Genomic DNA, 21634 nt, shown 5'->3' on the forward strand with positions numbered 1-21634 from the left:
GTAGAGGGAGGCAAATTGAAGAGAAAAATAAAACTAAACAATATTCAACCATGTATATATAATTTAATTTATGTAAAATGATAAATATACACAAATTAATTTTAAATTAGAATTTGATGTATGATATACAGTTATGTGAAAACGAGTTTTATAGTAATTTGTGCATGATGATTATAAATATACAAATAAAAATTTTCAAATCATCTGCATGTGTATAGATGAGTGCTTATCAGAGCAAGAGGAATGCAGGAGGGAACATTGAGTTGATCAACAATGAGAGACTGAAAGCAGAGGATGATGAGGTAGAGAATAATTAAATTATGGACACCTATGTTTATTTTCTTTTTCTAAATTTTGTATTTTTTCACTTAATACAAACGTTACTTGTTAATTTAGTCATGCCATGTTATGTCATATGTTTCATGTGAAATGTCATAAAGATTTTTTTTTAAAAAAGGAATTGTCTTTAAATTCAGACTGAACTGAATTTGAGTCAGACTCTGCCACTTATTAGCTGTGTCCTTTTACAAGTAAGTAATGTTGTTGTGTCTCAGTTTTCTTATCAGTAAAATAAGCATAAGGGTAACACCCACATCAAATTATAAAGGTGTTAAAAGAGATGTTCTGTGAAAATCACACAAAATAGAACATGACACCTAATAATCACGCATTGGTAGTAAATTTTATTCTCCTAATGTAGAGGAGAGAGCCCTTAAAGATAATCATTTGAGGTCTCAGAGGCAGCCATCAACCTAATTCTCAGACAAGAGTCTGATCAATTTAAGAAATAAAACAAGATAGAAGCCAGAATTCTCTCATTATTAAAGATAAAATGAGGTTGCATAGCTTGTTATGAGAGCCAAGTAACTCAACCAAAAAGGACTATCCCTAGATTGAACCTTGAGATAGCCAAACACAGGAAATTTTAAGTCTTCAGATGCAACACACGTATTTGGATCATTAGTCTGAACAGAGAAAGAAGTAATAAAGTTATCATATCCCATACAATGGACTTTTAAGAGCTTATAACTCCATCTCATTGAGAATTGTAGACCACTTTTGGCACCCATCAATCAACTAACTTCGATTAACTTAATAATTCCAGCTTAGAAGTAGGGGTAGGGCAGAATCAGTGGTATGTTTGGGGAAAATCCCTCCTCATGAAAATCAGAATTTGGGAAAGGATGCTGCTTTCTGACAGTGTCCAGTAGTTTTCAAACTTTGTATTAAGAAACTGTTTTATCCAAATTAATCTTATGGGAAATCTCAATACATGAAACTACTTAAATGAATGACTGAGGAGAAAGGAGAGCAGTAAAAGTTTACTCTGGGTCACAAATCTCCTTAACTGGTGCTAATTTAATCAATCGTGATTCCCACGTCATGTCTTTCAAAATAATGCTTATATCACAAAACAAAATAAAAAGCAAATAAACAAAAAGTTTGTAAAATGCAAATAGCACATATTTTTAGTTATTGACCTTATTCAATATATTTGAATTTTCCTATATTTTGTTTAATATATATCAAACAGTCTTATTCTGGAAACTGCAGTGAAAGCACTTTCTAGTTAAATTTAACAGACAACACTCTGGTTATTTTTACTATATCACTTATTTCCCTGTAATATTAGCTTTCCATGAAGAGGTTTTGTCATTTGTTTTTATATAATATAACTCATAGTAGAAATTGAACTATTGAGTGCATATGGTTACAATCTTATGCATCTGTGGAAAAATCATTTTTCCTTTATCCCATATAGCTAAGAAAGATTCATTAACTTAAAAGAATGGTTTTTAGAGAGAAATAATATACCTTCAGTAAAGGAAATTTTAAGATAAATATCAAAAATGGTCTGTTTAAAGCAAAGTTTTCTTCTTTTTAGTTAAGAATTTGAATGTATGCAATAATTACTTATAAAATTATTCAAACTCATGCTCAGCATTCTTTGATGTATGTTCTAACTCATATGTTACTTAGATTTCAAATTCACCCTGAGAAAGGTATCCTATGAGCAGGAATGTCTTTGTAAAGCCATAAAAATGGATTATATGAAAACAATAATTTTTAGTGGTACCTCTTGTTAACAAGCCAATGATTAACAGGCTATTGGAATTTTTTTCCAGCATATTTTTTTTCTTAGAATCACTATATTGTCTGCATTAGCTTAGAAAACCCTCTAAATTTAATTGGCACCATATTGTGACTGTTTCAGCCCCTGTTGTAAGTAAAATCATGTATGTATATGTTTATATAAATGTATATCATATGCACACATAAATATATATGCAGAGACAGAGAGAGAGAGTTATGAGAGATCGAACTGAAGATTGTCACATGAGACTGTCAGTGTGGGAGTGGAAGGAAGAAGTGTGGCTTGGCTCGTTTCAGGACCCACCATAGAGAGCTCTCCAGTTTGGTCATTGATATTTATGGGAATGGCAGGAAAGATAGAGAGATGGGTGTCTCACATTAGCATAAGTAGGCAAATGCAAATATCTAATGGATATCACTCAAGCTTTGTGCATATGATGTAGTTAAATTAATAATTCCAGAGAAAATCTATAGTAAAAGCCAAATATGGCTAAATAAAACAAATATTCAAAAATAGTTAGTGTAGTTAAGATGGTGCTATTACCTTTTAGGACATTTAATTTGATCCTAATGAAATATGTGGTTATAATGGAAGATGCCATTTTGATTTCTGAAAATTTAACTTTAAGATGAAATAATTTATGATGGCTGCATTTAAACTAATTGATAAGAATTGAAACAGGAACACAATTTTCTGTTTAAAAAATCCTACGTCAACTTGTTTATAATATTAGTTTGAGGTCCTCTAGGATAATCATATTTTGGAAATACTATTTGTACAACCTTTGATCAATGATGGTTTTTCTTGCATATTTTTATATTGGCTCTTTATTGTATTCAACATGGCATTAAAAGCCTGTACCATCTCCTTTCAGTATATACTGTCCAGCTTAATATATAAAACTGCAGGCTGGGCGCGGTGGCTCACGCCTGTAATCCTAGCACTCTGGGAGGCCGAGGTGGGCGGATCGTTTGAGCTCAGGAGTTCGAGACCAGCCTGAGCAAGAGCGAGACCCCATCTCTACTAAAAATAGAAAGAAATTATATGGACAGCTAAAAATATATATAGAAAAAATTAGCCGGGCATGGTGGTGCATGCCTGTAGTCCCAGCTACTCGGGAGGCTGAGACAAGAGGATCCCTTGAGCTCAGGAGTTTGAGGTTGCTGTGAGCTAGGCTGACGCCACAGCACTCACTCTAGCCTGGGCAACAGAGTGAGACTCTGTCTCAAAAAAAAAAAAAAAAAAATATATATAAAACTGCAATGCTATAATTTAGCTTCTATATCCCTCCACCTGAAGTTTTGAGAGCTTCTAGAAAATATTCACACAACTCTTCAGATTGTTGTCAGCACAAATACACAGTCTCCAACCTCAGTGGGACTCAGCACCATAAGCCACAGTCTTTTGTCCTTTTCTGATATTTATTAGGTTCTTTTTCCTTCATCGAAGTGATTACTCCAAAACTAACTTTCATTCTGATTATTCTCAGAAGGTGAGTTGGTCTAAGAATTCATTGAGAAAATGCGGGAAATCCTATATATATATATATATACACACACACACACACACACACACACATATGTATATGTATCTTCATTTTCTACCTGCCCTCTCAGAAAAAAACTCTACAAATTTAACAAAGCCAATGTTCATTCTTTCATTTTGAGTCATCTCAAAAGGTGACTTTGTCTAATAGTTCACTGAGAAAATTTTAGAAAACAAATTTTCTTGTACATTTCCTACCTCTCCCTCAACCCCCATCCCAAAAAAACATCCATGCCAACTTTTAATCCTCCAGTTTAAATGATTGTGTCCATTTCCTGGCTCACTGCAAAGGCATCCACTGGCACTGTTTATCCTATATTCTCCTATTTAATCTGGGTCATTGCTCCGTCTGTCCTCCTCTCCATTATATATCCAAGGATATTTTAGCTTAACATATGAACAGCAATATTTCTTAAATAGACACTCCTGCAAAAAAAAAAAAAAATAGAACAACAAAAGCAAAAGGGAAATGAAATATCTCCATCGATCCTTCAAGTATAACCCCACCATATCCCTTTTCTTTTTCAACCAAACTTCATGAAATTGTCCTTTTCTATCTCTAGACTTGGAAAATGGTTTATCCACTGTGTAACCCTCTTCAATCTGGTTTTTACCCAACCTGTCAGAAGCAGCTTTTGTTAAGATCAGTAACCACTATCTAATATACAAACCCAAAAGGAAATTTTCAATCTATATTTCTTGAGCACAAAATTAGGAGTTACTCATCAATGAGTATAAAGTTTCAGATGCAAGATCTAAATATGTTCTAGAGATTTGCTGTATAACATTGTGACTATAATTAACAACACTGTATTATACACTTAAAAATCTGTTAAGAGAATGACTCCTATTTGTTTTGCTTCTCTTTATTACTCTTTCCTCTCCGAAATTCTCAGGTCCATAATCTTTGGTGACTGAATGCTAATATTTCCTTGATTTCTTTCTCTGTTTCCTAATTTCTGACTGTATAATCTTCCTGGAATGATCTACTTACCTGGTTTACCAATCTTGTAAAAGTCATTGACACACATTAAAACTGAGTTGCCTCTGGCTTATTTCACTTAGCATAACACCTTCGAAGTTCTTCCATATTGTTGCATATTGAAGAATTTCCTTCTTTTTTAAGGCTAACTAGTATTCCTTTAAATGTATATACCATATTTTTTAATCCACTAATCCATTTATGGACATTTAGGTTGTTTCCACATCTTGGCTATTGTGAATACTGCTTCAAAAAACATGGAAGTACCAATCTCTCTTAAAAATTTTGATTTCAGTGCTTTTGGATAAATACCCAAAATTGCTGAATCACATTGTAGTTCTATTTTTTTTTTTTTGGAAGCTCTATACTGTTTTGCATAGCAGCTATACCATTTTGCATCCCCACTAACAGTGTGGAAGTGTTCCAATTTTTTTTCATATCCTGACCAACACTTGTCTACTATTTTTTTGATAATAGCCATTCTAACAGGTGCAAGGTGATATCACATTGTGGTTTTAATTTTCATCTCCCTGATAATCAGTTGAGCTGATGATGTTGAATATTTTTTCATATATCTGTTGTCCATTTGTATGTCTTTTTTAGAGAAGTATGTATTCAAGTCTTTAATCCACTTTTTACTATGACTGGTAGTTGGAGCATAGGAGGGAACACATTTCTCGTGAGACTTTATTGAAAATATTACTAATAAAAATATAAAAAATAAAAAAATAAATGGGATAACTACAGCAAAAGAAATGGTGGTAAGAATTAGTGTGTACTTAACCATAGAATTAATAATGGAAACATGCAGGAATAATGGCTATAGAAGGGAATAAATAATTGGACACATAAACATATTTCTTATCATACATCTAATAAGCAGCATTCAAAGATATAATTTAAGGCTACATATCATATAGATATTTTACAGGCATAAATGGAGATGCTGAGAAAATTAATAAAATTCAACTCAGCAAAAAATGGAGAAACAAATGTACCAAAAATTCTTGTTAATTATTATGAGTACCCATATTTAGAGTTAGTAATCCAGACTTCCATTTGGTATCATTTTCCTTCTACCTGGAGGACTCTCTCTACCATTTCTTGTAGTGAAAACACTCTGATTATTCATTCTTTTAGCTTTTGTATGTCTGAAACAGTCTTTTTTTTTTTGCCTTTATTTATGAAATGTATTTGCTCTGGATAAATAATTTTAGGCTTATTTTTTAAATATCAGTACACTAAAGATGGTAATCCACTCTCATCAAATATTCATTATTTAATGAAAAATATGATATCATACTTATCTTGTTTTTTCTTTATATAATGAATCTTTTTCTCTAGCTGCTTTTAAGGTATTCTCTTTATCAGCAATTTATATATCTCTTTTAAGCAATATGATTATGTGTCTTGGTGTAGTTTTCTTTGTGTTTCTTGTATTTTTGCTTTCTAAGAGCTTTTGCACCTGTGAGTGTATATTTTTTGTCAAGTTTAGAAAATGTTCTGGCAATGTTTCTTCAAACGTTTTTTTCTATCTGTTCACCCTACCCTCTCATTTTGTGACTCTAATTAAACATACCCTTGGCTGAATTATTTTATTCCAAAGTTCACTGATTTTCTGTTCATTTTTTAAAATCTTTTCCTTTCTGTATTTCCTTTTGAATAATTTCTATTGTTATGTCTTTAAGTTTACTGAACTTTTCTTCTGCAAAATGCTATTAATTCCACTCATTGTATTTTTCACCTTAGACATTGCATATTTTTTCTCTTTTAGACTAGAGTATTTTTACCTTTCCCATGTCTGTACTTGACATGTTCATTTTCTCTAGCTTCTTGAGCACATGAAATACATTGATAATAACTGTTACATTTTATTGTCTATTAATTCTATCACTTATATTTTTTCTGGATCAGTTTTAATTGATCTAATTTTTTTCTCATTATGGCTTGTGTTTCCTTCTTTGTATGCTGCATAATTTATATTAGATAATAGGCATTGTGAATTTTATCTTCTTTGGGTCTGGATATTTTTTATTCCTAAAAAATTCTTGAGCTTTATTCTACAGAATGTTTACATTACTTGAAAAGAGTTCAATCCTTTGGAATCTCTGTCTTTTTACTTTATTTAAAAAAAGATCAGCATAGCCTTTAGTTAGGGTTAACTTTTTCCCACTACTAAAGCAAATTCTTCATACTACTATAGCTGATACTCTGTGAATTATGAGGTTTTTCTGATCTAGATGTTAGGAACTGGTACTACTGCTAGTCCTTTATGAGCCCCAGACACTGTCTCTGAAGTCCTTTAAGGTGGCTGTCCCCTCAGCCTCAGGTAGTGCCCTTACACTACTGATCCTTTCTCAACTGTATACTTGAGAGGGACCTTCTACGAATCTCTGGAATTCATTCTGTTTGCTTTCCTCTCCTCTCCCACACTTTCCTTCGCAAATTCTAGGTACTTTGGCTTCCCCAAGCTCCCAGATCCATTTCCTCAACTCAAGGAGGCTGCTAGGCTCCCCCTGGGCTCCCACTCTCTGCCCTAAGGTCTAGCAGCTTTCAAGTAAGCTAGAGTAAACATAGAACTCACCTCATTTGTTTTCTGTTTCTCTAGCATAACTGCCTTTAAGGCTTGAGGTCCAGTACTTTGACATCCAATTCTTTACATAATTTGTCTATTCTTTAGGTTGTTTCAGGATTGTGGATAAATCCTGTTTCTTTTACTCCATCCGTGCCCAAAGCAGAAACATCATTATGATTTATTTATATGTTTTCCCCAGTAAATCGTAGGGTTATTTTATTCATCTTTTCCTATATAGAGCACCATTGACCCTAATAGGCATGTATGAAACAGAACCTCTTCTGTCCATCAAAAAGAAATAGTAAATAAATTTTAAGTGTGTAACAACTTGAATTGTAGTGGCAACTTCTATTGAAAAGGAAGTTCAAGTTGGATTTGCATGATAGGAAAGAGATCTATGATAGAATGATGATGTCTAACAGAAATGAGAGAGGAAAATGGTAGCAGGCACATTAAATTACTCTTCTAGGAACAAGGGAAAGTTCTCCCAGTTGCCACTAACTGATGCTATACTAATCAATTAATTTAATTGGTCTATATTTGTTACCAGTAAGTAAATGAATTGGATTAGCCGGATAACTTCTAAAATCTTTTTCCCCCCATTTCAAATGCTCAGAATGATTGTATTATGTAAGAGGAAGTAAAGTGAAATTTCTTCTGAAGTCACTGTAGTGACTGGTTAATGGTAGAAATATGTAGTCAGGTTTTTTTTGCACCTATGTTTACTTATTTTTTTGCTAAAAACACAAAAAGACTAAGTGATTATGTAAAATTAAGTGCAAGAAATATTCTTTTTATATTAAAAGAAAAAATCAAATAAAAACAGTTAAAGAAATATAATAATTTTATATATATCATAATAAATAATCTAAGAGAAAATAATATACATTCCAAAAAAAACAACTACTTGAATATTGCCAACTAATTTCTGTAGTCAAACTTGCATGGATCATAAACATTTTACATTGCTACACAAGTAAAAGCTCTAGTAGTACCACTTTACAGGCACTATAGCTACAATAAACATTTTCCTATAACAAGTCAAACACAGTATGATTAGATTGCAAACCATAAGCTTATCATAGAAAAGAGACATTTGTTTCCTAATATGAATTTTAATTAAAGCTCAAGAAAAGAAAGAAAGCAACGTCTATAGCAGAGATTAAGGAAATCAGTAAATCCCTGGGTGGAGAACCATTGCTTCATAGACTAACATTTATATTTCAAAAATTATCAAAATAATAAATACTATAATGCCTTAGAATAGGTGACAAATAGTCCATTATAATAATAAAGAGTTGACCCTTCTGGATGAATTGATAGCAAAAAAATATTAGCATTACATTAACTTTTCAAAGATTTGTCACATAGGGAAACACATATTAACCTAAACCAGATACGTAAACAGAGACATCAATGCGAATTTTACTATTGTTGTATTAAAAAAAAATTCTCAAACTTCAAACTTAAATTTAAAAACAACCTCTTCTCATCCCTCCCTGTAACTCTACAGCAGTCAATTCCTCATTACATGTGTATCTAAGAAATGTTCAGTCTTAGGAAAAATACTTAACAGTTTTTTCCAAGGTAACAGAGTAAGTTGTAAGGGAAACCTTACAATAATAAGTGGGCAAAAAGTCTGAATGTCAATTGATTTGGGAAAGACGATGCTTTGGGGTGAAATGCCTTGGAGTAAAGGACCTTTAACTACTCGAGGAGGTAGAGGAAACGGAGCCACAGGTAGTTTTAAGCTGTTGCCTTGAACATACCAGCTTAATAAAGATGAACCTTAGAAATAATGCTCCTTGAGAGATTTGCTTTTGATCAGAAATGAGTTTGTATATGAATCCTAAGCACTTGGTTTCTATGTGACAATAAAACTGAAGAATAGCTCTGGAATCAATTAAACTAGAATTCACACTTTTTTGGTGACAGGTAGTATACTACCCAGAGCCAGTGGAGGCAGATGGAATGTAGTTTCTGCTCAAAAATACTCAATCTGTTAAAACCTTTTTATAGTATGAGAAAAAAAGAGCCTCTATCTTGCTCTTAAAACCAATTTAAAGCACTTTTTAAAATGCATAAAGGAGGAAAAACAAAACAAATGATACTGATTAGTAAAGAAGTTAGCACAAATTGAATATAAGGATAAGAAAAGGAAAGAGGCAGCCAAAGGTGAATTTTAATACACTAAGAGTTTATCCTATAAATTCCTTATTGCAAAATTTCAAGACGCAAGCCACAAATCTGACTGTGGTTATTCTAACACCCAGGGCAAAGAGGGAAAATTGTCAGCTTTGTCATTCACGATGCACATAAATTAAAAGAGTTACTCAGAAGAGCACTACTCCCATCTGATAGGGAGTAGTGGTAGAGGTAGAACCCTCCTGAGAGAGATGTGTTGCGGGAGTCCTCATGAAAATCCAAGCTGGGAAGTGCATGTTGATTAGCAGACTTATCTATGGTCCTGTATGGGTGCTCTTGAACCTGTTCTCTCGTCAGGAGGGAATCATGGGAGTGCACATCCAAGAGCTCTATGTGCGTCATCTACACTGGGGTGGTTCTGAGAGTAATCACTTATTTGATATTATGGGGGAACTCGATCCCAAAGAAATGGTTGAGAGGGACTGCATCAAATCCATGTTATTATTATAAAAATATAAACCCCAAATGGTTCTTCAATAACTAAGATTTCTCACAAATATTATGTCTGGTACATAATAGTCATGTCACTTTTTTTTCAATGAATAAACAAGTGCTGGGGACTACTTTCTCTGTTGCTACACTGTTACGGCCATTATAAAAAAGGCAACAAATTAAGTATGATAAAAATTTAAAAATTAAACTAGAAAGTTAAATAATCAAAGAAGATAAGTATTATAAAGAAAGTGTAGTAAAATGTAAAAAGAAAGATAAATAATAAGGTAGTGGACAAAGAAGTACTTGAATAACTGTAATAATATAGAATAAATACAACAAGATAAAGTAAAAAAATACAAATAGAAGAAGATTTGGAGAAAAGATATAAAACAAAAAAGTGAGCAATGAAGAAATTCAAACGTTTTGATATTAAAAAGTAAAATGATACTTAAAAAACTTAATAACAAATAGCATTCTTCATAGCAATGAGATAAAATAATTTTAAAATATTGAACTACAAAGCAAGACTTAATCTTGATAAATAGAAAAAATAGAGGAAGTGAAAGAAAGGAAAACCAAGTGACATGAGTCCCTGGAATGTGTTTACTCAGGATGACTCCCAAGGCAGAACCTTAAGAAATATTTTTACTCTGGTCACTGCGATAGTCTCCTGGTGTCTTGTCTACCAAATAGTCCTTTGAAAGTAGGCAATGCTTTGACAAGAAAGAGAGGGACTTCTTTTTTACTACCTCAACCACTGGCAAGTCATTACCTGCCATTTTTCAACAAGCTCCAGCTAATAGTGAATTGTAATTTTTTTATACTGACCAAAAAAAAAAAGAAAGAAAGAAAGAAAAGAAAAACAGTAATAAGTACCTTTTATCTTGAAATTTTTCCTCAGTGTAATTTTTTTTATACTTGTTTATGTTATGTCTTCACAGCTCTAATATTCTTAAGTTGACAGTCCTTGATTGATTAATTTAATTGTTTTTGTTTTTTGGAGCCAAATTAGATAATATTTTAAGTTTTTATCTGAATCCATTTGACAATAAGATGGAATTCTTCACTTTTTATATTTTTAATTTTTTTTAACTTTATGGGAAGAGGTATGATTAGGCTGAACATTTAATGTCAAATATTACAACTATATGAAAAACCTCAGAAATGTCAATTGATCTAGTACATATAAAACTAGGTATTCCTTTTCTAGTAGACAGCAAACTTAAGAAACCATCCATTATACTTGCACTAAAATATATATACATAATATTCTAGTGCATTATACTTGCACTGCAATATTATATATACATTGAATATATATAATTTTAAGAAAATTTTAGAGACATTTTATGAATAATGGAGGTGATCAACTCAGATATTGTTGTACTTGTTAATTCTAACAAACAAGTGTGCATGAATTAACTCTATTGTGACCAGATACATAATAAGGTAAACTAAACCATTTACATATATAAATATATAAAACTAAAGCCAAACAGAGTTTTTTTGTTTTTTGTTTTTTTTTGTTTGTTTGTTTGTTTTTTATAAAATTTATGTTGGCATTAGAATGTGAAGACATGCTAGGAATTTTATTACCTTTTCCTACGGGACTGTGTAGATAGTGTTTAGCTTTGTTAGCCACCATACCCTTAACAATTCAGTTTACTGAATGATCTATGTGCATGTTCTTGCTCTTGTTCAAACAAACAGGCTAGAGCTTGTGGAAGCAGGATGACCTTACAAGTACAAAATACATACTCCTCAGGCATATTTGAGACATTAACTGTGATAAGCAGAGAGCACAGCCTTGTGTAATCTGTCAACAAGCTAATAAATTACTTTGGCCAAGGGAGGAAGAACTTCCTTCCCGTGACCATCTGCACGGGGGAATAGGTTAGTAATTAGAATTCCAACAAAACTGAAGGTTTTGACAAGATAAGCAAAGGCTTAATACTTAAAGTTAAGGTCTAATCCTTTTAGGAACCGATTAGCACACACTTAAGATTTTTTTGGCATTCTATCTATAAATATTAAGAGATTAGTAAGAAATATGATTAGGCAACAGGAATGCCCATTTAGAGCCCTACCCTGAATTCAATATAAAGTCTCGTTTCTATTGACGTCAAAAGCAGTTGTACTTTTTAAACAGAACCTGACTCGGGTACTTTCTTGATTTTTGAATCAAACCCAAATTTCCTTATCTCTCCTGCAAAGGATTAGTTATTTAAGACTTTTAGTATATATTTTGGCTACAGAATTGGAGTCAGGAGGCCTGGATTCATATCTTAGTTCTCACACTGAAGAGCTATTTGACTTTAAGTAGCACCTCCTTCATCAAGAGCACACGACATATTCGGCCACAGCACCCTGTTGGAGAAACTGAGTAAACAGGCAAGCAAACAGCCTAGAGCTTGGTTGAGAATGAGATGACACTTTCTGCTTACCTGTCCCTTTGAAATTTTGTCTAAAATTCACCATTAGCCTTCTTCTAAAAGTCAACATTAAAATTCGGGCTATGAGCTGATGGGAATGGGTTGTAAGAATCCTAGGAACACCATTCTTTACCATATCATAAGCCACAAGTGCAGTGTTCTGGGTTTACTTTTATGCTCCTTATGTATATAGGGTTCAAATGATTCAGCAAGTTTCAAAGCCTTCTTAAGACAGACCAGAATTATTGACTATATCCCCAGGCCTACTAGAACAAGTGCTGTAAAGCACATATATGTTTACGTTGAATATCTTTTGGAGTATTTCTAAAAGCTTGAAACTCAGCCTAAGTTTACTAATGAGCCATAACATGAGATTCAGCAATTGTCAGTATAATAAATGTTGCTAGGTAATGGGAAGACTAAGTATTGCATAGAATGTTTTTTTACTAAACAAACATAGATATGATTTTATCTTTTGGGACTTTTTATAATCAAAAAACCAAACAAATACATCAAGAAAATAAAAATTATATTAATGCATCAGTGAATTATGAGGTAAATATATCCAAGTCATAAAGATTATAATGAGGATAGAGTACACATACACATATACAACTATGATTGAACTGTTTTACAAAGTGAATCTGTCCCATCCCATTAATTTTCCTTAGAGAATTAAGAATAAAATGAGTTTTCAAAAGAATTAAGAAAAGACTTTGGATAAAAATATCTAAAGACATTCTTCATTGTAAAAAAATTGAAGATCTAGGATAAGGCAGACTTCAGGAAGAATAATGTTTATCATTTAATTTAGATAAACAACAGTTCTATCTTTACAAAAGTATTCATCTTTTATTACAAATTGCCAAGGTCAAATTGAGTTCAGTGTGCCTTTCACATTTTAAGACCAACCGTATTTTAAAATATCTCTTTGAACATTAAATTTTCTTCCCTGATTTTGTATATCTTTTAGATTTGTCTTTCTTCTGGAAACTCTGCCAAATGTGTTGGGAATATGAACCTAACTTACAAGACATTATATAAGTGTTCAGAAATCTACTTTTTTTTTCTGGTTTTCTCTGGAACTTCAATTACACAGTATGCCCAGTTCTCCTTCATGTCACACACAAACTTATTCTCATTTTTGTTCCTGAGCTTAACATGATCCAGGCATAAATTTTGTCAGCACCCTTAGTCCACCTCCATACTCCTCTTCCTCTTTCCCCCAAACACACTCTTTACCAGCACCCCAGCTTTCTGTTCATTGGTCTCATGACGACTGCTAGACTTCCATAATGTTCCATTAAGTCTCTCTCTATCCATCATTCTTCAGATTCAGGTATCTGCAGTGTGATATACTGGACTCTAAAGTTGCTCCTGGCGGTTTTTTTTTCCTCTCCGTTTCTTCGGAAGAGTAGAACAGAAATTCTGCTTTCGTGGCTGTGCAACCTAGTTTCCATGTCTAGCTCCTAGCATTGCTCCAGGAATGAATCCCAAAGACTCATTCGATGACAGAATTTACTTTGCTCTTATGCTAGAGCCTTGCCAGAAAGAGAATGTGTCCTACCTCAAAAGTATTAGCCCAATGAACTCTTCAGTATTTACCACTGTTAGGGGCTGTGGGAGTTTGCCCTTCTCACAAATTGTGAACTTTAATGTTTACCGTTGCCTAAATCATGAGTGAACTTGCCATTTGCTGCATTTCTAAGGCAACTTCTTTATTCAGGTAAGTTTTTTCAGCACATACCTTACTTTTGATTTGTAATTATTCTATTCTACAATCTCTATTATGAGTTTATCATCCATGTTATTCAATCTACTCCTTACTCAGGCATGTGCTAAACTTTTCATATATGATGGTGGTTTTAGTATTTCTAATTCACTGATTAGAAAACTGAAGCTCCATGAAGTTAACTAAATTTCCAAAATTATCAAACTAGTAGTGAATAGAATTTGATTGAAAGTCATTTCTCTTCCACTCCAAATTCTGTTCTCTCTCAACATACAGCAGGCTACATGAAAACTCAACATATTGTAATATGTGCTACAGTCAAGCTGCAAAGTACGAGAGGAGGATAGAGGAAGGAATGATTAAATTTCTTTCTTTTAAACAAATTTTGCTGAGTACCATCTGAATGCAAGTACTTAATTATGGTCTGGAAACATGCTGATGACCAAGATAGAAAGAATGCCTGCCTCCTTAGAAGGATATATTTCTATCAGCATTCCCTCAAGTATTCCTCAGTGTTTCTCAAATTATCTAAAAAATATTCTGGACAGGGTCTAACTCTGTTGCCAGGCTGGAATATAGGTCACTGTAACCTTGAACTCCTGGCCAAGGGATCCACCTGCCTCAGCTGCTCATAGCTAGGACTACGTGCACACACCTGGCTAACGTTTCTAAATTACGTATAGAAATGGGGTCTTGCTATGTTGCCCAGGCTAGTCTTAAACTCCTGGCCTAAAGTGATCTCTTACTTCAGATTTTCCAAACTGCTGGAATTATGGGCATGAGCCACCATGCCTGGCCTAATGGTCCGTTTTCTAGAGACGCACTACCTGTTTAACAGCAGCCATGTTTCCACTCACATTTCTTGGAAAACTTCTTTTGTATTTTTCTAGGTTTGCAATGGATAGACAAGCAAGTAAAGCCCAGAATTTTCACCTAAATTTGTCCCTTTTAGCTATCGTTTGCTCTATTCTAAGGAAAGTTTAGTGTCTAAAATGTCTACATGTTTAAAATATGTTTTTTTTTACTCTTGCTTTTTGTTTTTTTCTAAAACCAACTATAATGGATCAATTGCTATTTCTTAAAAGCATTTGAACTCAGAAAAACTCAAGACTTGACAAAACTCCCAAATATCTTTTAAAATCCTCATCTCATTTCAAATCCTCAATAAGGAACATGCATATTAAATCCCCAGGCCAGCCCTGGATATCCTCTAATTTCCAAATATTAATAATAACTACATTTATTAGTGAACCAATATATGATCATATATGAAATTAATATTTTGATCAACATGATTATATTAGTCATAATTGATTGGTTTATGGCCTTGTTATTTAAGATTTTATTGATTTGTTATCCTGTCTGTTGCAAGACCATTCCTGTTTCAGGAACTCTGACTCAAAACCAAAATTAAATCAGTATCATTCCTGTCTGTGCTCTCAAGAGAACTCTTTCTCCCAATGAAAGTTTAAGATCTGGGCCCAGGCAGCAGGCAACTCGCATCCCTTGTTTACTCTTTCATTGTGTATTCTAACTCTCAGGAAGACAACTCAACAAATAATGAGTTATATCTTATAAATTTATTAGTATATATTACAAACTTTATTTGCAGAATAATAATTTAGCAAAATAATGCTTTGTTTACACATGATGTGCAATACTTCAAATAGTACCTTTTTTTTAGCTCATGAACATCAATAATCGCACTACAAAAGTAAGATACACACTTACACATTTTCTTGTAATTCATTTCCCTTTAACAGCTGAGGTCAAATTCCAAGCATTACTTTTATATATTTTTCCCTCTTGAGTAGAGATTTAAGTCACTGGTTGACTTTATTTGTTCTTTATCATTAGATGTTCTTCTTAACAAAGGCACCTTGCCTTGCAAGCACACAAATTTAATCATTTTAACTTGCAACATAAATTAATATCTAGGACATGTCAACCGAAAATCTTAGTTATTTCTGAAAGCTGCAGGTGCTATGAAATACAGCCAACTGGAATTCATCTTCCAAATGACACTGAGTATGACAAAATCTTGCAAGGATTACTTCCAAATATGTTTAAAAAGTAGAAGATGACAAATAATACATTTACCAAGTACAAATGAAGTTTAAATACCATGAACTTATCTCTAACCCTAAATAACATAAAATGTTCCCAAACCATTTGTACTCATCTATATTGTTTCTGATGATTATTCAGCCGGGAAGAAAATTTGGAATGAAAATATTTGAAATCTGGAATTAATCAGGTAGCTTACTCATCTGAATTCTGACCGTCAAGATAAAGATTTTTCAGGCAAAGCTATTCATTTTAATTGGTCAAATTCTAGCCAGTTCAAACTATCAAATAAGATGCTATCTTTGTTTTATCCTTACACAAAACATTAAGTGTAAATATTTTATCTTGATTCCAATATTGCCTTCACATGCACCAAATGCCTAATTGAGGATAAATGTGAATAAAACTATGTGGAATGTTCAAAACCCCAGTATGCACTCTTCTTTGCCAATCACGAGAAATTGCTACACTGTTTATAATTTACTCTATGTTTGAAACACAAACATTTAGACATAGTTTCTTTGCCAAATAGGACTTGCCTGTAAAGATTATATACTGGGATAACTTTATTTGGAAAAGATATAATGATAAGGGCCTATGCTATTTTAGTACTTCCTAATCTGTCCTAGATTTTTATTCAACTTTAAAAAGTTTATATAAAAGACAAGAAAAATAACATAGTTTTACAATTATAAGCTACAAAGAAATCTAAATTCAAATTTAAAAGTTAATAATGTAAAAATTATAATAAATTTTTAAGGACATTTTAACTTAAAATCCTTTAAGGCCAAACACAAATGTAGAAAAATGGAGTTATTGTACACAGTGTAATAAGTTCATTATCTTTATATAAAGTACCAAATTTTTTAGTATATTTATACCAACTCATTTAAAACCATAGTTAATGAGCAAGCAGGAGACAGAAGTCACACTAGTGATTTTATTTTTTTTTGCCTTGTTAACTTTTTGTTTGAAAATAATTGCCAGCTTATAAAAAGTTGCAAATGTAGTGCAAAGATTTCCCCAAAACCTTTTTCTCAGCATGCTCAAATATTAACAAATCACTTAAACATAGTATAATTATCAAACTTAAAAAATTAACATTGATACAGTAATATTCATTACTCTAAATACTTTGTTCAAATTTACCAATTGTCCTGGTAAGCTCTTTTTGCTGGCCTAACATCTAATCCAGGGTCTCTCGTGGCATTTAGTTTACATTGTTCCTTAGTCTGCTTTTGTCTGAGTCACACATTTTTGGCAAGACTACCACAGAAATTTGTTGCACCCTTCTCAGTGCATTATATCAAGTAGATGGTGACATGTTTCATTATTGGTGATATTAACATTGATAACTTTATTAAGGTGAGGTCTGCCAAGTTTCTGCCTCATAACATTACTATTTTCACTTTTAATTAGTATCTTATGGGCAGATACTTTGAAACATTGGAAACACCCTGTTTCTCATAATACTCTCCCCCACTAATTTTAGCACACATTGTTACTTGACTACAATAATTCTAATGTCTGAAAAAATGATGATTTTTAAATTTCTATATTTCTTTCCATATTTATATATTGAAATTCTACTATTTAGAAAAGCTGTCCCCTTTCTATGTATTTATTTATTATTTATATCAGTACAAACTCATGGTTATTTACTTCAGTTTATGAGCTATAACACATTACTACCAGCCAAGCGTGCTGTTGCCTACAGTCATAGCTACTGAGGAGGCTGAGGCCGGAGAATCACTTCAGCCCAGGAGTTCAAGACCAATGCGGGCAACATTGTGAAACTACATCTCTTAAAAAAACTCATTACTAGATTTATTATTTTGTGGCTAAAAATGTCCCAGATTTGGCCACTGATAGCTTTTTGAAGTTGGCTCCTGAGTTCCTTATATTTAAGCACTGTCTTATTTTCTGGAACCATGATTGATATTTCAGGCTCATTTTGTTCCTTCTTTCCCTGCCCCAGACTTAGAGGCATTGATTTCCATTTATTGGAAAATGGTATTTATAAATGAATATCTTAGCATTAGATATGTTCATCGCTATTTGAGTGTGATTATTTTTAGCATAATCTGCTCCAGGAAATAATTATATGTGAGCACATATATTCATACACATCTAGATCCATGTCTATCTGCATATATTTAAATGGTTTTAAAACACATGATTTCATATCAATATTTCTGGTTCCAATACATCATCCTGGCTTTGTCTCCTTCCTAATTTTTAATGCCTGCCCCAGACAGTAAGTCTCTAGATCTTATTTAACCTTATATTTTAGCTGGCTTCTTCTGATACATCTGCAACAGGAGCAGGAGGGTTGCTCTGCCTTCCCTCTAACCTTACTAGGTCAGAAGTATTGATTCCCCAGGTTGGACTTCATTGACACTCAAGCTTGTGAGGGGCTCCTTGTTACTGCAGGGTGTAGGTGAGAATTCTGGCTCTCAGTTAGGCAATCACTGATACCTCTCAGGCTTGCTGGAGTGAAGTTCCTCGTTACTGCTTCTTGTGTGGCTTCCACTGACCCATTACTGCTGGTTGGTGACAAAAGTCCTCAATCACTGCTAGACCTACTTTGATACCATGCCGGCAGGTAGAAGGAAGGACACCTGGGAGTCTTATTATTGCCAGATGGGAATGGAAGTCCACCCTTTCAGGAATATTTTAACTTTATCTTATACAGATTTGTCCATTTCTCATTTAATTTATCCTAAATTTTTAGAACTCTTTCTTGACAACATAAATGGAGTTTTCCTTATCATTATGTCACCACATTTTTTGTGTATGAAAGTTATTAATTGCTATATGTTATTTTATATCCTTCTACCTTACTGGAGATTATGGACATCCTTGCCTTGTTTCTTATCTTAGTGGAAATGTTTGTATTGTTTCCCTGTTAAGTAATAAACTTACAGACTAAAATATATGCATTATAACTCATCAAAAAAATTTCTAGAGTTTTCTATCATCTTAAGTCTTTTTGTAAAATAAGGCATGAGTGTAGAATTTTTGGAGTCTTCTTTTAGCATCTATGGAGATTTTTTAACATTTTTTACATATTTGACATTATTGTTATTTGAGATATTTATAGATTTCCTAATATTGAGCGAACGTTGAATTCCTGGAATATATTCAACTTGGTCATAGTGTATGATTCTCTTAATGTGATTTTGAATTCTTTTTATTAATATTGTATTTAGTATTTTGCATCAATATTAATGTTATATTAGCCAACAGTAGTCTTTTCTTGTAATATCTTTGTCAGATTTAGGTACCAATGACATATTTGCTTTACAAAAATAATTAGGTAGTGTTCATCATTTTCAATATCTGGGACAGTTTATAGCACATGGAACTAGCCAGAGTCAAGTAAACTAGAGTCATTAAAATTATAACAATAATGTTGACTCAAGTCCCAGCAGTGAAATTAGGCCAAGAAGAATCTCATAAAACCCTGACCAGGATCAGCAGCATTCCAGCAAGACACAGAATTCTCAAGCTTGTCTGGTTGAAACACTGAAGAAAGCACTAAGTAAGTATTTGTTTGAATTTAGGTCCCTTAATGATATAGATTTTCAGTATTGTGGCACTTACCCTCTCCTTAGGTGATCACCCTACATTTATACCAATCTGTTTTCTTTGAGGAACATGATCTGACTAAATGAGACTCTTTAGAGTAAGAACAAGAGTAAGAACTCTTAGGTAAGAACAGCTTTTGCTTTTCTATCCAATAACTTTTAATGTTTGTACAGATCCTCTGTACAGATTATAGGTAGCAACTCGGGTTTCTACTTCCATGTAGAATTATTGAACATGATACCAAAGGTATGAACAAAGACCACATCCAAACGTAGAATCCCTCATTTTCAATGTCCAGTCACTTCATGGATCACATCAAGCACACTGACAGTGGGATTTATTAACTTTACTAAACATAATTTTCATCCTGTATAAAATGGAAAAACTACCTACCTACTTTAAATATGACATATGAGACAATTCATGTGAAAGTAGCTAACACAATACTTAGTTCTCAACAGGTTCTCACTATGCTGTTTTCTAAACTTCTTTAGTTTTAGGGGTTTTTCTTAAATAAAAAATAAACTCAAAGTCAAATCTCTTGAGAAAATATTTCTAGCCTATTTCATATATTTATTATTTAAAGCATTGCTAAAATTAATTTAAAAATTTGAAAGACTATATAAAGTAGTGCTACTACCCCAGATTCCCACTTAGGCTATGTATAGACTGATACCTTACTCACTCCCATTCTATCAGAAGATAGAGCGTTTACTTTCATTAGATTAAGAGAGAGAGAGAGAGAGAGAGAGAGAGGATATAGACTCAGAGTCAAAAGTTATAGGTGAGAGTGGTGGTGGCGGGTAGTGATTAGAAATGGAAAATCTCTGTATTAAGTTACGTATCCGCTTTCTCCTTCTGGGATCTCTGAATGCCATAAGCCAAGTTTATATCTTCCCTTCCTCTAAACCCCAAGCAGGAAATTGGAGAGTCTTATTTGGGGAATCTGGCCTAAGAAAAATGACATAGATACCAATGTGTTTGACAATAAAATATTCATATCCACATTTGCTATTCCATTATGTAGACATGAAGACTACCTGTTGAAATGTCTTGCCCCACTCCAAACAAGTGTTCCAGTTAGCATTTTAGCATCTCATTCTTAAAAGTGAAACTATACACAAGGGTCAGTAGACATGCAAGTACATGAAAGGCAGATATTAATGCCAACATGCAATAAAAAGTTGAAATTGAAGGAAATAGAAGCAATTCTGGGAGCAAAAGAAAACTACAAAGAAACATTTTTAGAGAAGTAAAGAAAATTTAAGTTGCATAAAAGAAGAAAACAGGATGCAATAAAAAATTCAGAGAACAAGGTAAGCCTCATGATTTTCTATTGAAACATAAATAGAATAGTTAACAGTTAAGTCAAAGAATTATGTTACAAACTAGGAATGTGATAAAGAAATGTAAAATAAGAGAGAAAAATATAAGAAAATCATCAATACAGGGCATCCCAAATCCTCAATACTGGGCATCCAAAATCCAATTACAAGGGGATTTAGACATGGAAAAAGAAAAAAATACAAAATTATCAAAAAAGGAATCAAGGCAATTTTCCAAAACTGGGAGCGTCAGTTTTCAAATATAAAGGGCTTACTAAATATTAAGAATAATGAATGAAATAAAAGCCACACTAAAACAAATTATAGAACCCCAAGTAGAATTAACAGATCCCAAAGGCTTCCTAAAAGAAGAAAAGCAGTTTACAGACAAAGAAGTAGATTATGATCTTAGATTTCTCAGTAACAACACTAGACAACAGGCAACAATGAAACATCATCAACATTCTGAGGAAAAACTTTCTCCAGTCTGATCTTAGATTTCTCAGTAACAACACTAGACAACAGGCAACAATGAAACATCATCAACATTCTGAGGAAAAACTTTCTCCAGTCTCAGCTTCCGCAGTCCATCAAGCTCTTAATTATTCATAAGTATGGATCAAGTTCAGACATGTCAGCTTAACAAAGAT

The sequence above is a fragment of the Eulemur rufifrons genome, chromosome 4 (genome assembly GCF_041146395.1).
Source record: "Eulemur rufifrons isolate Redbay chromosome 4, OSU_ERuf_1, whole genome shotgun sequence".
NCBI lineage: Eukaryota > Metazoa > Chordata > Mammalia > Primates > Lemuridae > Eulemur > Eulemur rufifrons.